At 42.1% G+C, this 13,225-nt stretch overlaps 1 protein-coding gene across 6 annotated transcripts in view; it reads left to right on the top strand.

Moving 5' to 3' along the window:
• Positions 1-6: 6 nt before the first annotated feature.
• The window catches only part of PPHLN1 (periphilin 1), a 117,907-nt gene continuing 104,688 nt past the window's right edge, over positions 7-13,225 (top strand). For 4 of the 6 annotated variants that reach the window (XM_075551866.1, XM_075551865.1, XM_075551863.1 and 1 more), the window contains exon 1: positions 977-998. The gene's annotated coding sequence lies outside the window, so the exon portion shown is untranslated. Of the gene's footprint in view, positions 130-976; positions 999-13,225 lie in introns of those variants that run through there. The other 2 variants (XM_075551868.1, XM_075551864.1) reach the window with 1 other exon arrangement.

Here is a 13,225-nt window from a genome sequence, read left to right as displayed (position 1 = left end):
CGCAGCCCGGAGGCGCGCCCGGCGGGGGGCGCGTTCGGTGACGTTTCGTGCGCGCCGGAAGTGCTCGGCAGGGCGAGCGGCGAGGAGCGGGTGACTGCATTCACAGGATCTCGGGGCGGCCCAGAGTCGGTAAGCACGTTTTAGCTTTCTCCGAGGTGGGTAGGGGTTGGCACGCAGGCTGCTACACACGGGGGGACGGGCAGGCAGGTATTTTCTGTGACGAGACCTAGAATTTTCCACAGCACTTAGCAGTGCAACAGTTCTACCCTTGCGGAAGACGGTGGAGAGACGCACCGGAGTTTGGAATAAAGGAAAGTGTTAGGGCTCTTTTCTTTTTTTCGTTAACGTCTTTATATGCAAAAGGAAGACTGAGCGAGGTAACTTGAGTGACTAATTTTTTTGAATACATTCGGCGTACGCAGCTCGGTACCCAGGCACTTTGGAGCTACAAAAAGTGCAAAACAGGCATTAAGTTAAAAAATTTTCTGGCGTTGATTCCAGTTTAGTTTGGGACACAGGCCATTTAGGGAACGTTGGACATACCGAATGACTACCTTGACTATTTCTAAGGACAGATGTTGAACTCTTGGCACTTTTTTCTCCTCACTGAAAATCTAATGGGCACACGTTCCTTTTTTTACTCCCTTCGAGACCATAAACAGGCCCATCATTCCTCCCCTAATGCCAAGGTAGCTTAATACTTAGTTCCACCCACCAGCACACAAAGACCAGGCCTCTAACTATTCCCTGGGGAGGCTGTGTTTCAGCAACCTGCAACCCAGAGCCTCACGTGGAGCCTGCACAATCCATCCAGCCCGATGCCGATGCCTTCTAAAAAGACGGAAGTCCAATCCATCCAGGGCGAAGCTGAATTTTGAGAGAACTGAATCTCTCCCCATCCACCAGGGCACCGCTGGGACTAATTCTCTTGGCAAATTTGTGGCCAGCCAAACCTACCATGCTCCACATCCCTGTTATCCAAGGTTACCGCCCAAGATGTAAGCCCCTTTAGTCTTGTATGCCTTACCTCATCTCTATGCTGCTTTGTGCCCCCCTGCCACTGATTGAAGTGGACACTGCTTCTTTCTCCTTTTTTTCCCATTTCGCTCCTCAACAACCCATATTATCTCTCAATCCTGTGTTTCACGCTTGACAAAATCTTTTACATAATCAGTGTCTTTATTGAACTTCTTTTATCTTTACCTTAATTAAAATGTGACTTTCACACCTGCTTGCAAGGCTAAGGCATTTAAAATGGGTTCACTTCCTTAAAAGACTTTCTGGCCTTGGGGGTGGGGGGGTGTGGAATTATTTTTGAGGCCTTTTGCCCCACCTTGGAGTTTGTTATCTCCCTGCTCTCCTTTACATGTTTTTGAATAACTGCTCCTGACACAGATCAGAATGTATCTTTCTAAACAGCTGTTCCATAACTTCCCATAGCCATTTTAGTTTCAGCAAAGGCATTATGCTATTATCTACCGCTCTTCCCTCGTAGCACTGATCACATATTTTGTACTTGCACCTCTGATTGCCTTCCCCACTGAGTTAGACTGTGGGGAAGGAACTTTGTCTTGCTCTTTATAGGTCTAGTGGCTATGTATTTCATGGTGCATAATAGGTTTGTGGACAACAGATCTTGCTCTGGGCTTTGATGGTTGGGTTGGTTGGAAGTTGAATGGGGTATTTCAGTTTGGGAAATAACTCCAGGGTAGGGTCTGTGCAGTGTGCACAGTGAAAAGGTGAGCTTGAAGGGTTCTTTTGGAGAAAATATAATTGATTGATATTACTTAACTAATTAGAAATTATTTAGATTCTTGCTCAGAGAAGCATCACATTAGGAATAATGTTTAATCCAAGTTACCCATTTTTTCCTCTTTTAAGCAGTTTGGAAAGTAAAAGACGAACCTTTTAAAAACCAACTTCCATCCAGAGATTTAGATTTGTAAATATCATTTTTGTCTCTCTCTCTCTCTCTCTCTCTCTCTCTCTCTCTCTCTCTCTCTCTCTCTCTCTCTATATATATATATATATATATATATATATATATATATAATTTCACTTAATCGATTACTTAAAGTGAACAGTCCAGAAGCCCCAACCAAGTATTTAGTACATGATAGTGGGGAATATCCTTAAAGTATTGCAAAGCTAAGTAACAGTTATACATTTTTATAGTTCATAATTATAGCAATCAGTGGTCTTCCTTCTTCTGATCTTTTCTCTAATTCATTTTTTTATATGCGGGGGCTTCGTAAAGTTCATGGGAGGAAATAAAAGGAATGAAAAGATAATAGATTACCCCTCCCCCCAGTGAACTTTTTTCGGACTAACTCATGATCTTTTTTTTTCCCTTTACCTCATTGCTATGCTTAAAAGTCTTTAATGAAATCTGCTTTTAGCGTTGTTCTTGTAATGTGCTTGCATTTATTTTACGCATCCCTACCATCTCTTTTCTGAACAAGTATGAGGTAATGGAAAGGGCGTGGGCTTTAAAGGCAGGCAGCCAGCCAGAGTCTGACTATGCTCCACCTGGCTTTGGGACTGGAGCTTTTTTATGTGGATTGTTGGGATATTATCTCCTTCATTAGGATTGTTTGGAGTAAGGACTTACATCATTTTAATGCTTATTTCACAAATCCTTGAACATAGCAGAAGAAACAACCTTGTTGAATGTCTACCAAGCTCATTTCTGAAACCTTTATAATATGAACCTTCTGGTCAGTTCAGTCTTTCCAAGGTACATTTTTCTACCCCCCATACTTTGCCCTTATTGTTTTGGAATCTACATTCACAGTTAAATAATCTATCAAGATTCCACTTCAAGTTCCTTAGCTTTCTTAAAGACTTAATTGGCATTGTTTGCCTTTATCTCTTCCTGAGCACTGAACAATAATTAGTTCTTAGAGGTACTTTGCTTTATTTTGAGCATTCTAGTTGATATCAATGTTATTTATTTATTTTTTCAGTATTGTCTTTTTTTTCTTCCCTCAATCAACTAATTGTGCTCTAAAATTCATTTTTAAAAAATTTAGTTGTTTGGGACTTAAAATATTTTTCATTAGGAAACATTGTGAAATATATTTAATTTTTAGTTTAACTCAGCTCTCAAAAGCTTAATATTTCACGTTAGATGGTAAATGTATGTTACCCTATGTTAGATCAACTGAATCTCAATACTCTCTGAATATTAGAATTGTAAGATTAAAAAAATTTTGAGGTTCTACCCCATGGTGATTAAAAAGGGATTTCAGGTGGTGAGCCAGTCTTTGTCGGTCGGTGCCATCCAGTCTGTTCTGACCCATAGCAACCCTACGCACTGCAGAACCTAACACTGCATGGTCTGTGCCATCCTCACAATTGTTACTATGCCTGAGCCCACTGATGTCGCCACTGCCTCAGTCTGTTTCATCGAGCGCCGTCCTCTTTTTTCACTATCTTCCCATTTTATCAAATGTGATGTCCTTCTCGAGGGATTGGTCTTTCCTGACAGTATGTCCAAAGTATGAATGACAAAGAAGAGATAAATGCAACAACAATTCAAATGCATCCATTCTTTTACAGTCTTCCTTATTCAATGTCCAGCTTTCACAGGTATATGATGCAATAGAGAATACCATGGCTTGGGTCAAGTGCACCTTAGTGCTCAAAGTAACATCCTTGTTCTTCAATGATCTAAGGAGTTTTTTGATTTCTTGACTGCTGCTTTCATGAGCACTGATTGTGAATCCAAATAAGGCAAAATTCTTTACAGTGTCTACCTTTTCTCCATTTATTATGATGTTAACTATTGGTCCAGTTAGGATTTGAGTCTTCCTTACAATGAGTTGTAATCTATACTGAAGGCTACAGTCCTTGATCATCATCAGCAAGTGCTTCAAGTCCTCTTCCCTTTCCAAGTCACTAGGGTGGGCTTAGTGATTGGTGTGTGTGTGTGGGGGGGGGGGTGAGTGAACGTTTCTTGTGAGTGAACGTTTCTAACATGATTTTATGGGCAGCCAGAGGGGGAGAATCATTGCTTTAGAAATGAGAGCCATAAGATATGGAAATAATAATCTATAACTTATCAAGGGTTTGTGAGGGTGGGTGGGTGGGTGGTGAATGAAGGGGGAAGAAATGGGGAGCTGATATTGGGCTCAAGTGGGCTTTGACAATGATGATGGTGGCATGTGTGCAAATGTGATTGACACACGGGATGAATGTATGGATTGTGATAAGAGATATAAGAGCCCCCAATAAAAGTATTTAAAAAAAAGAAAAAGGAATGAGAGCTAAAAGAATCTGTTACCTTTTACTCAAAAGGGTAACGTTATTAGTGAGTTGAGAAGTGGGACAGGAACAACAGGTTTATAGAGTGCACTGGACATTTTCTGGATAATGAAAACATGCAAACTAGTCTTTCGGTTCCCTAGGATGACTCACGATGGTCCTATGAACAATCTTTGTCTACTAATTTAAAAAATTTAAAAACCTTTTTGTTGTGATTGAGCAATAAAAGATCAGATCTGTTTTCCATTACACATTTTTTATGCCATTGATTGTAATTCCCACAATGTACTATCACTTATCCCATTTCTTTCTTGGGTTTCCTTTTTTCTACTCCAGCATCTTTCCCAAGCTTACTGAACGTTGCACTCGGGTCAGTCCTGCTCATATCGCAAATGATCAGTTATGCTATGCTGTGCATGCCTTCTTTAATTTTCTTCACGTAGAGCCCTGTTTACACCCTGTTCATTTCTAGACCTGAAGGGTGATTGACGGCAATAGTTTTGGGGATTTCTTTCATCAGTCTACCTGACCCATAAACCTTGCTGCTTATTGCCGCATTTTCCTCTGACTGTCCAGGGCCTTCTAATGTGATCCCTTTCAGAGCAATTGACAGTGGTAGCCGTGCCCCATCTAGTCCTGGTCTCACGGTGGAGGAGACTGGTGTTCATGTGGTCCGTTTGTCCAGTGGGGAAATTGTTTCCATGTGTATTTTGTTTTCTTCACTCTTCTCTGTTTTGGAAGAGACACACAAGTGCACCTTCGATGGCCACTGAGAACTTGTGTGATCCCATTTGCTAGTGACTAAAATAGAACAAAAATAATTAAGTAGGACATTAAGAACACCGTCTAGTTGACGATGTTATATCAGTTGACCTTGGTGTCCCTGAGGCCCTGGCTTGAACCCCAAGGCACAGCAAGTCGTTTCATTTTCATAACTCCCCCTTGTGCACTCCACTACATTCATGGCTAGCATTAAAGCAAAGGTAAATAATATGTACAAATACCCTCTGTCAAACATGCATCATATGTGTGTATGTGCATATTCATTCAGGGATATAATTTTATTCCCTCCCACAGCTAATTAGCTTGCCTGTCTACCCATATCCATGCTTCTACTCAGGGATCATCCTAATTGTAGAAGTGGTGTATATAGCAATATTTACCTTTGTTGCCTTTTCATTCTTGTGAATATCCAGCCTCCATCATTTTTTGCTGACCTCTTGTATATTGCCTTCACTCATGTTAACACCTGTCTACCTTCTCTCCCACTCCTGGTAACCAGCAAGAATAGTTATTTTAGTGTGGAAGCTTTTCTTGACTTTTCATAAAGTAGTCTAATACAATATTTGCCCTTTGGTGATTGACTAACTTCCCTCAGCATAATGTTCTCGTTCATCCATGTTCTGAGGCGTTTCACAGCATTATTGATGTTTAACATTTCACTGTGTTTATGTACCAGAATTTATACATCCTTCTCCTGGTGGGCATTTAGGCTGTCTCCAGCCCTGCTGTTGTAATTCTGCAATGAACATGGTGCCCATACAGCTATTGTGTCTCAGAGTTCTCTAGTAGAGGGATTGCTGGGTCACATGGTATTTGGTTTTCAACTTCTTAAGGAAGTACTATGCCATTTTCCACAGTGGTTGCTTCACATTACAGTCATGCCAGCAGGATGTGACGGTCCCAGCCCCTCTGCACCCTCACCAGCATTCACTGTCAATGTTTTCACTTTAATATTAATGCTGGGTGAAGTGATGCCTCAGTGTTGTTTTGATTTGTATCACTGTAATGGCTAATGATCAGGAGCAGTTATTTATATGTTTGTTGGGGGCCTGAATGTCGTCTTTGATGAGTATCTGCCCCATTTTTAATTGGATTATTTGGTTTTTCTTGTTCAGATGCTGCAGCTTCTTAAATGTTTTAGAGAGCAGTCCTTTGTGATGGCCAAATATTTCCTCCCCATCTATGGCTTTCTTTTACCCTTTGAGGATTTTGATGCACACACATTGTGTTTTTTTAGGACGTCCTAGTCAGCTGCCACCACTTGTCTGTCAGTTTGTCGTCCTGTGGTGGCTTGTGGGTGGTTGTGATGCTGGCAGCTATGTCACTAGTGTGTCAAGTGCCAGCAAGGTCACCCAAAGAGAACAATTTTTAGCAGAGCTTCCAGACTAAGAACAGACAACATAGAAGGACGATGTCTCACTTCAGAGGAAGTATCCCCTGAAAATCATATGCATGAAATTAGAAACATTGCCCTAGATCATGCCAGAGGATAGACTCCTTGGGTCAGAGGGCACTCAAACTGTGAGTGAGCAGGAGTTGCTTTCTCAAAGTGACTTGAGTGAGGTAAAACCTGCGGAAGAGCACTGTGTTAGTCTGGGTAGACTAGAGAAACAAATCCATAGAAACCCACATGTGTATGAGAGAGTTTTATATAAAGGGTAATTTTATATTAAGAAAGCATCCCAACCCAGTCCAGTCCAAGCCCATATGTCCGATATTAGCCTATATATCCAATACCAAAGTCCTCTTCAGAATCACAAAACTGACGCAATGATGCTGAATGCAAGACGATCACAGGCCAGTGGGCAGAAAGTCTTTGGCTCCAGTGGTGTTGTAAGCATCTCAGTGCTGGCGGGGGTCTCCACATGGCTTCTCCAGTTCCCGGGGCAAAGGAACTTGTGTAGTGCCATGTGTCTTGTCAGTAGAGAGTCTCCAAGGGAGTGAGCAGAGAACGTCTCTTCTACCTCCAAGGGTTGTGTGTTGTTGTGCAACTCCTTCAACACACAGGAGTTCCCAGAATTATCAGGAGAAGGCCATACCCACACAGAGGCCTCTTTGGTTATATCTTGATTGACAAGCCAGACTCCACCTCATCACTTGTAATATTCTCAAATTGATACCAGATTATGTAACTACCACAAGGACCTTTCGGGATCTTCATTTGCAGATGGGGCATGACTCAAGGTAATAAGAACCAGTTGTAAAAATGTGCTATTGCTCGGAACTTTGAGTGTTTGAAGTAAAAATCTAGGAAAATTGGAAGTTGTCTAAATGAAATGCAATACTTAAAGATGGATATCTTAAGCATATGTGAGCTGAATTGGACAGAAACTGGCCATTTTGAGTCAAAATCCAATGATTTCACATGTTGGGAATGACACAGTCACGAGGAATGGCTTGCATTCATTGTCAGAAAGCACAGTTCAGAATCAGTTTTGAAGTACAGCTCTGCCTATGATAGGATTATATCTATCTGCCTTCAGGGAAATCCATTCAATAACACTATTATTCAAATTTATGCACCAACCACAAAAGCTGATGATGAAGAAAGTGAAGATTTCTCTCCATGTCTTCAGTTGAAAATTTATCAAAGCAGTCAACTAAGACTGGTCAATACAATCAAGATGAATTGGTAATTGGTGGTGATTAGAGTGCGAAAATTGGAAACAAAAAGGAACAGTAGTTGAAGGATAAAGCCTTGGTGACCAAAAATAAGCTGGAGATCATATGAGAGAATTTTGCATGACCATTGATTTGTTCATAGCAAATAGCTTTTTTTCCAGTAACACAAAAGGTGACTATACATGTGGACTTGTCCGGATGAAATGAACAGTAGTTAAATTGACTATGTCTATGGGAAGAAATGATATAGAAGCTCAGTATCAGCAGCTAAAGCCAGGCCAGGGGCTGACAGGAACAACCATCAATTGCTCATATATAAATTCAGGTTGAAGCAGAAGGAAATTCAAACAAGTTCAAGAGAGCCATAATACGACTTTGAGTCTGTCCCACTTGGATTTTGAGAACATCTCAAGAACAGATTTGACACACTGAGGACATCAAGATCATCATTCATGAAGAAAGCAAAAGGTCATTAAAAAGACAGAAAAGAAACAAGTGTGTCAGAAGAGACCCTGAAACTTGCTGTTACTCATAGAGTAGATAGGGTAAATGGAAGAACGAAAAAGCTGAATAGAAAAGTTCAAAGGGTAGGCGAGAAGACAGAAGTAAAATATGAGGTTGTGCAAAGACCTAGAGTTAGAGAACCAAAAGGAAAGAATACTTTCAGCGTATCTTAAACTGAAAGAGCTCAAGAAAAATTCAAGCCCCGAATTGCAATATTGAAAGATTTTATGGGCAAAATGTTGAATGATGTTGGAATCATTAATATAAGATGAAAAGCATACATAGAGTTACTGCACCAGAAAGAACTAGCTGACATTCCACCATTTCAGGAGGTAGCAATGAGCAAGAACCAATGGTGCTGAAGGAAGAAGTCCATGTGCTACACTGAAAACATTAGCCAAAATCAAGATCCCAGGTATTGATGGAATACCAATTGAAGTGTTTCAACAAGCTGAAGAAACACTGGAAGCATTCACTGGTCTATGTTAGGAAGACAGCTACTTGGGCAACTGACTGGAAGAGACCTATATTTGTACCCTTTCCAAAGGTGATCCGCCAGAATGCTCAAATCCTAGAACATTTTCATTGATATCTCATGAAAGTAATATTTTTCTGAAGATCATCAACAGGGGTTGCAGCAGTACAGAGTTGCCAGAGGGTTAGGCCAGATTCAGAAGATGACGTGGAAAAAGGGATACCGTTGTTGGTTGTTTTTTTTTTGGGGGGGGGGCTGCGGGGGTGTTGGTAGAAGGGGTGGATATAATTGTTAATGTCACATGGATCTTGACTGAAAGTGGAGAATACCAGAAAGCTGCTTACTTGTATTTCATTGATTATGCAAAGGCATTCTGTGTTGATCATAACAAACTCGATGTCCTTGAGAGGAATGGGATCAGAATACTTAGTTGTGCTCATTCAGACCTTGTACATGGATCAAGAGGCAGTTGGAAGAAATCAACAAGGAGACACTGCACGTATTGGAATCAGGAAAGGTGTGTGTCAGGATTGAATCCAAGACCCATAGCATGACCCACAGCATGCAATGGAACAGTCACAAATGGTAATACTAGATCCAGTCACAGAGAAAGTTAAGCCAGAGGAGACATACAGCTTGCCATGAGACTTGATTATTCTGAGAAGAGAAACCGTCCCTTTCCCTCCTTAAATTCTCAGTGGAACTCGCCTGCAGAAGCAGCTGATGTGTTGCTTATGGAAGCAATGCTAGACTGGTGTTACGGTATTTGGGATAGTCATCCAATAAGTATCCCCCTTACACATGTCATGACAAATAGGTAATTAAGGGAGCCCCTTCTACATGGACACCTCATGTAGCTTTTCTACTGTGAAAGTCACAGTCTTGAGAAGCAGGTTTATCGCTATAGTTTCCCTGCTTTTTTACAGATGTAGGAAACAAGGTTAATTAATAGGGCAATTGGGAGAAGACATTGCAAGAGGAAAGCGATTTTTAAATGACTACGTAGAAGTGGGATGAGTATAGTGGACATTGATGGAGCTGACAGAAAGCTTCTAATCCAACATTACAGGAGGTTAGATGAACCAATGGAAACTGCTGTGCTGCCGCCCCGTTCCTACCTCCCTCCATCCCACCCCCCCACCACCCATTTTAAGGAGGTCTAAACAAGTAGATTATATTCACCCCAGCCAGAGTTTATTTGATGGGAATTCCCACCTGGACCAAGTGAAGCAGAGAGTCAAGTAATTGATAAGGATTGATGAGGGGGGCTGGTTCTTCTGGTCGTGCCCCCAGCGGGAGCCCCTGGCCATATGCAGATGTATGGATAAATGGCCGGGGGATGGGAAAGAGATCTTGGAGCTCCTAGTAGTGGCACCTATGGTTTCAGCTCTTCCATACAGCATATTGACAGTGCAGAAAATACAGACGGCTAAGAAGACTGGGAATCAGTGGCTGGTCTTGAAAATGCCTTCTTTCATCCAAATCTCAGAAAAGAGGATCACAATATGCTTTATGTTGTCATACAATTAATTAAATTCTTCAACCTGTCATAGCTTGGATTAGTGCAGATCTCAAGTGTAGTGACACATTACATTGATGATGATATACTAACTCAAACACAGAACAAGAAGATAAGACATTTGAAAACAGTAGTGATTCAAGACAAAAAGAGGCTGGTTAATAAGTTCAGCAAAAATCCAGGTCTCTGCCCAAACAGTGAAGTTCTTGGGAATAACTTGGGCAGGAAACAAGTGACATTCTGCAGGCAACCAAAAACAAATTACTGTCACTGTGTAACGCCAAGTAGGAGGCCTAGCATTTGCTTTGTCGTTCTGGATTTTGGAGGACTCATTCCATACCTGGGAATAAAAGTACTCGGAAGAAAACGGACATGAGCAATGGCAGGCTATGTCTGAATTCCAGAAAGTGGTTTCAAAACAAAGTGCCGTCACCCTCCTTACCTTTAGACGCTTACGACCCACATTTGAATGTGATTGTGGAGGTGCTTATGTTGACAAGTTTATAGCAAAAAAAATCTGATAATGTGACTATTGGGATTCTGGATTAGTAAATTTCCAGAAACTGCTTCGTGATACACAAGAAAATCAGTTACTTGCCTGCTGCTGGGCTTTGATTGAGACTGTCTCAATGACAAGGACATAAAATCATCATGAGACCTGAGATACTCTTAATGCCTTGGCGAGAAGTAAATAAGCAGGTGGTGCCTAAACTAGATGGAAATGGTAGACTGGACTAAGCTACTGGGGCAATGCAGGGCGGCACCTACTGTATCCACAAACAGGTAGCCTCTTTTTCCCAGAGTTTCTCCCCAGAACCACCTGAGGAGCTGCCAGAGCTTATTGTCACATAACCAACTTTCCTCTGAGCAGCCGAAGGTTGCTTGGTTCACAGATGGGATTTCCAAGGTATATGTACAGCATCTGATGTGCAAAGTTGCTGCATTAAGACCAGTAGATAGACCTTAATTGAAGAAGACAAGAACAGGTCAGTGCACTGAACCATGTGCCATTTTCCTAGCTGTGATGAAAGAATTGGACAGTTAGGAGAGATTATATGTTTGGATTTTTACTGATTTGTGGGCAGTGGCCAGTGGCCTGGCTATGTGGTCTGGCAAATGGAAAACTGTACTACTACAGGAATACCTGTGTGGCACTAGGACCTATAGAAAGCTCTATGGGGATTTAAATGACCCTCAGAGTAGAACCTTTCTGTATCAGGAGGTGATTGGAACCTTAAGGTGTCCAGTTGAGTCTGAGATGAGTAGACATGGGAATGCTGCAGCACTGCAGAAGGGCTGAATCTAGAGACATTCTTCGACTGCCTGAGGCACAAAATGCCAATATGGACTGCTCTGTCTGCCAGCATGAAAGACAGGTTGCAGATGGCTACGGGACACATTCTCTGGGGAGAAGGCCCTGCAGCCCTGCATATAGCTCGCAAATGAATTATTTTGGACCAATGATAGCAGTGACATCAAGTGGCTACAAATAAGTCCTCACAGGAATAGACAGTTACTCTGGACGGGGCTTGGTTGCAAATCCAGTAATGCATGCAGCTGCTAACAAACACCGTCAAGGGGGTTGAACAAAAGATAGCCTGCCAGTTTGGGCCACCAAGTTGTATCTACTCAAAGGACACACTTTACAGCCCACAGAGTGCAGTAGCAGGCCAAGAAACATCTTATTGGATGGGCATACCACTTTGCCTAACATCTTTGGAGCGATAATGTGGTAGAGAATTGGAAAGGGCAGCTGAAACATTTGTTATTCCAAACTGGGAGAGAGAAAGGCATGAGTGCCTGGCTTTCACACTTTGGTGTGTGCTCCACTCAACATGAGCGCGGCAAAGGGAGGGCAATCAGTAGATAGATTCCTATGTTTCTCAGGTGGATCTGAGGGGGGTGGGGTGAGGGAGGATGCTTGTGTCACTGTTAACAGTTGTTCCTACATCACCTGAAAGCTACTTTTTTGACATGTAAAAAAGTTGCTTCTCCCCCCCCAATCCCCTCCCCCCCCCACTGAATGCTATGGTCCTGGAAGCAGACAGGGATGTAGTGTTGAGTGCCAGGAGCAGGGGTGATCTCTCGAAAGAAATGGAAATTGTACCCCTGAACCTGTATGTGAGAATTCCCATGGACCTGATCATCTGACACCACAGGGTTGACCGTGAATAGTGTTGTATTGCCTAGTGGCTGAGCTAGTTCACTGATCTTGTACCCATGTAATCCCACCTGTGGTAGATATGTAATCGTTTGTCAATTTGAGGACTAATAAGAGTGTAGGGGTGGAGTCTAGCTTGTCAGTCAAATCATAGCTAATGAGGCCTATGTGTGGGCATGACCTTCTGAGAATTCTGGGAAATCTGGTACTTTTTCCTTGGATGTGGGAGACTCTTCTCACACCCAGGGAGACATAGCAGCTGACAAGACACATGGACCCACCCTGATGCAGAGACCCCTGCCAGTGCTGAGATGTTTCCAATGACACTGGATCCAAAGACTTTCTACCCACTGGCCTGTGATCTTCTACATTCGGTGTTATTGCATGTGTTTCGTGAGTCTGAAGAGGACTTTATAAATTGCTATTAGACATGTGGACTAATATTGATTGGACTTAAGGACTTGATCGGGATTGGGCTGGGATGTTTTCTCAATGTTCACTTGCTCTTGTATATAAATCTCGTGTGTGGGTGTGTGCTTTTTTTTAAAAAAGCATTTTATTAGGGACTCATACAACTCTTATCACAATCCATACATCAGTTGTGTAAAGCACATCTGTACAATCTTTGCCCTCATCATTTTCAAAGCATTTGCTCTCCACTTAAGCACTTTGCATCAGGTCCTCTTTTTTATCTCCTTCCTCCCCTCCCTCATGAGCCCTTAATAATTTATAAATTATTATTTTGTCATATCTTTCCCTGTCCAACGTCTCCCTTCACCCCCTTTTCTGTTGTCTGTCCCCCAGGGAGGAGGTCACATATAGATCCTTATAATTGGTTCCCTCTTTCCAACCCACTCTCCCTCTACCCTCCCAGTATCGCCACTCACACCCCTGG

The sequence above is a fragment of the Tenrec ecaudatus genome, chromosome 6 (genome assembly GCF_050624435.1).
Source record: "Tenrec ecaudatus isolate mTenEca1 chromosome 6, mTenEca1.hap1, whole genome shotgun sequence".
NCBI lineage: Eukaryota > Metazoa > Chordata > Mammalia > Afrosoricida > Tenrecidae > Tenrec > Tenrec ecaudatus.
Note: the sequence above shows the minus strand (reverse complement) of the source record. Positions and strands in the feature narration are given on the sequence as shown.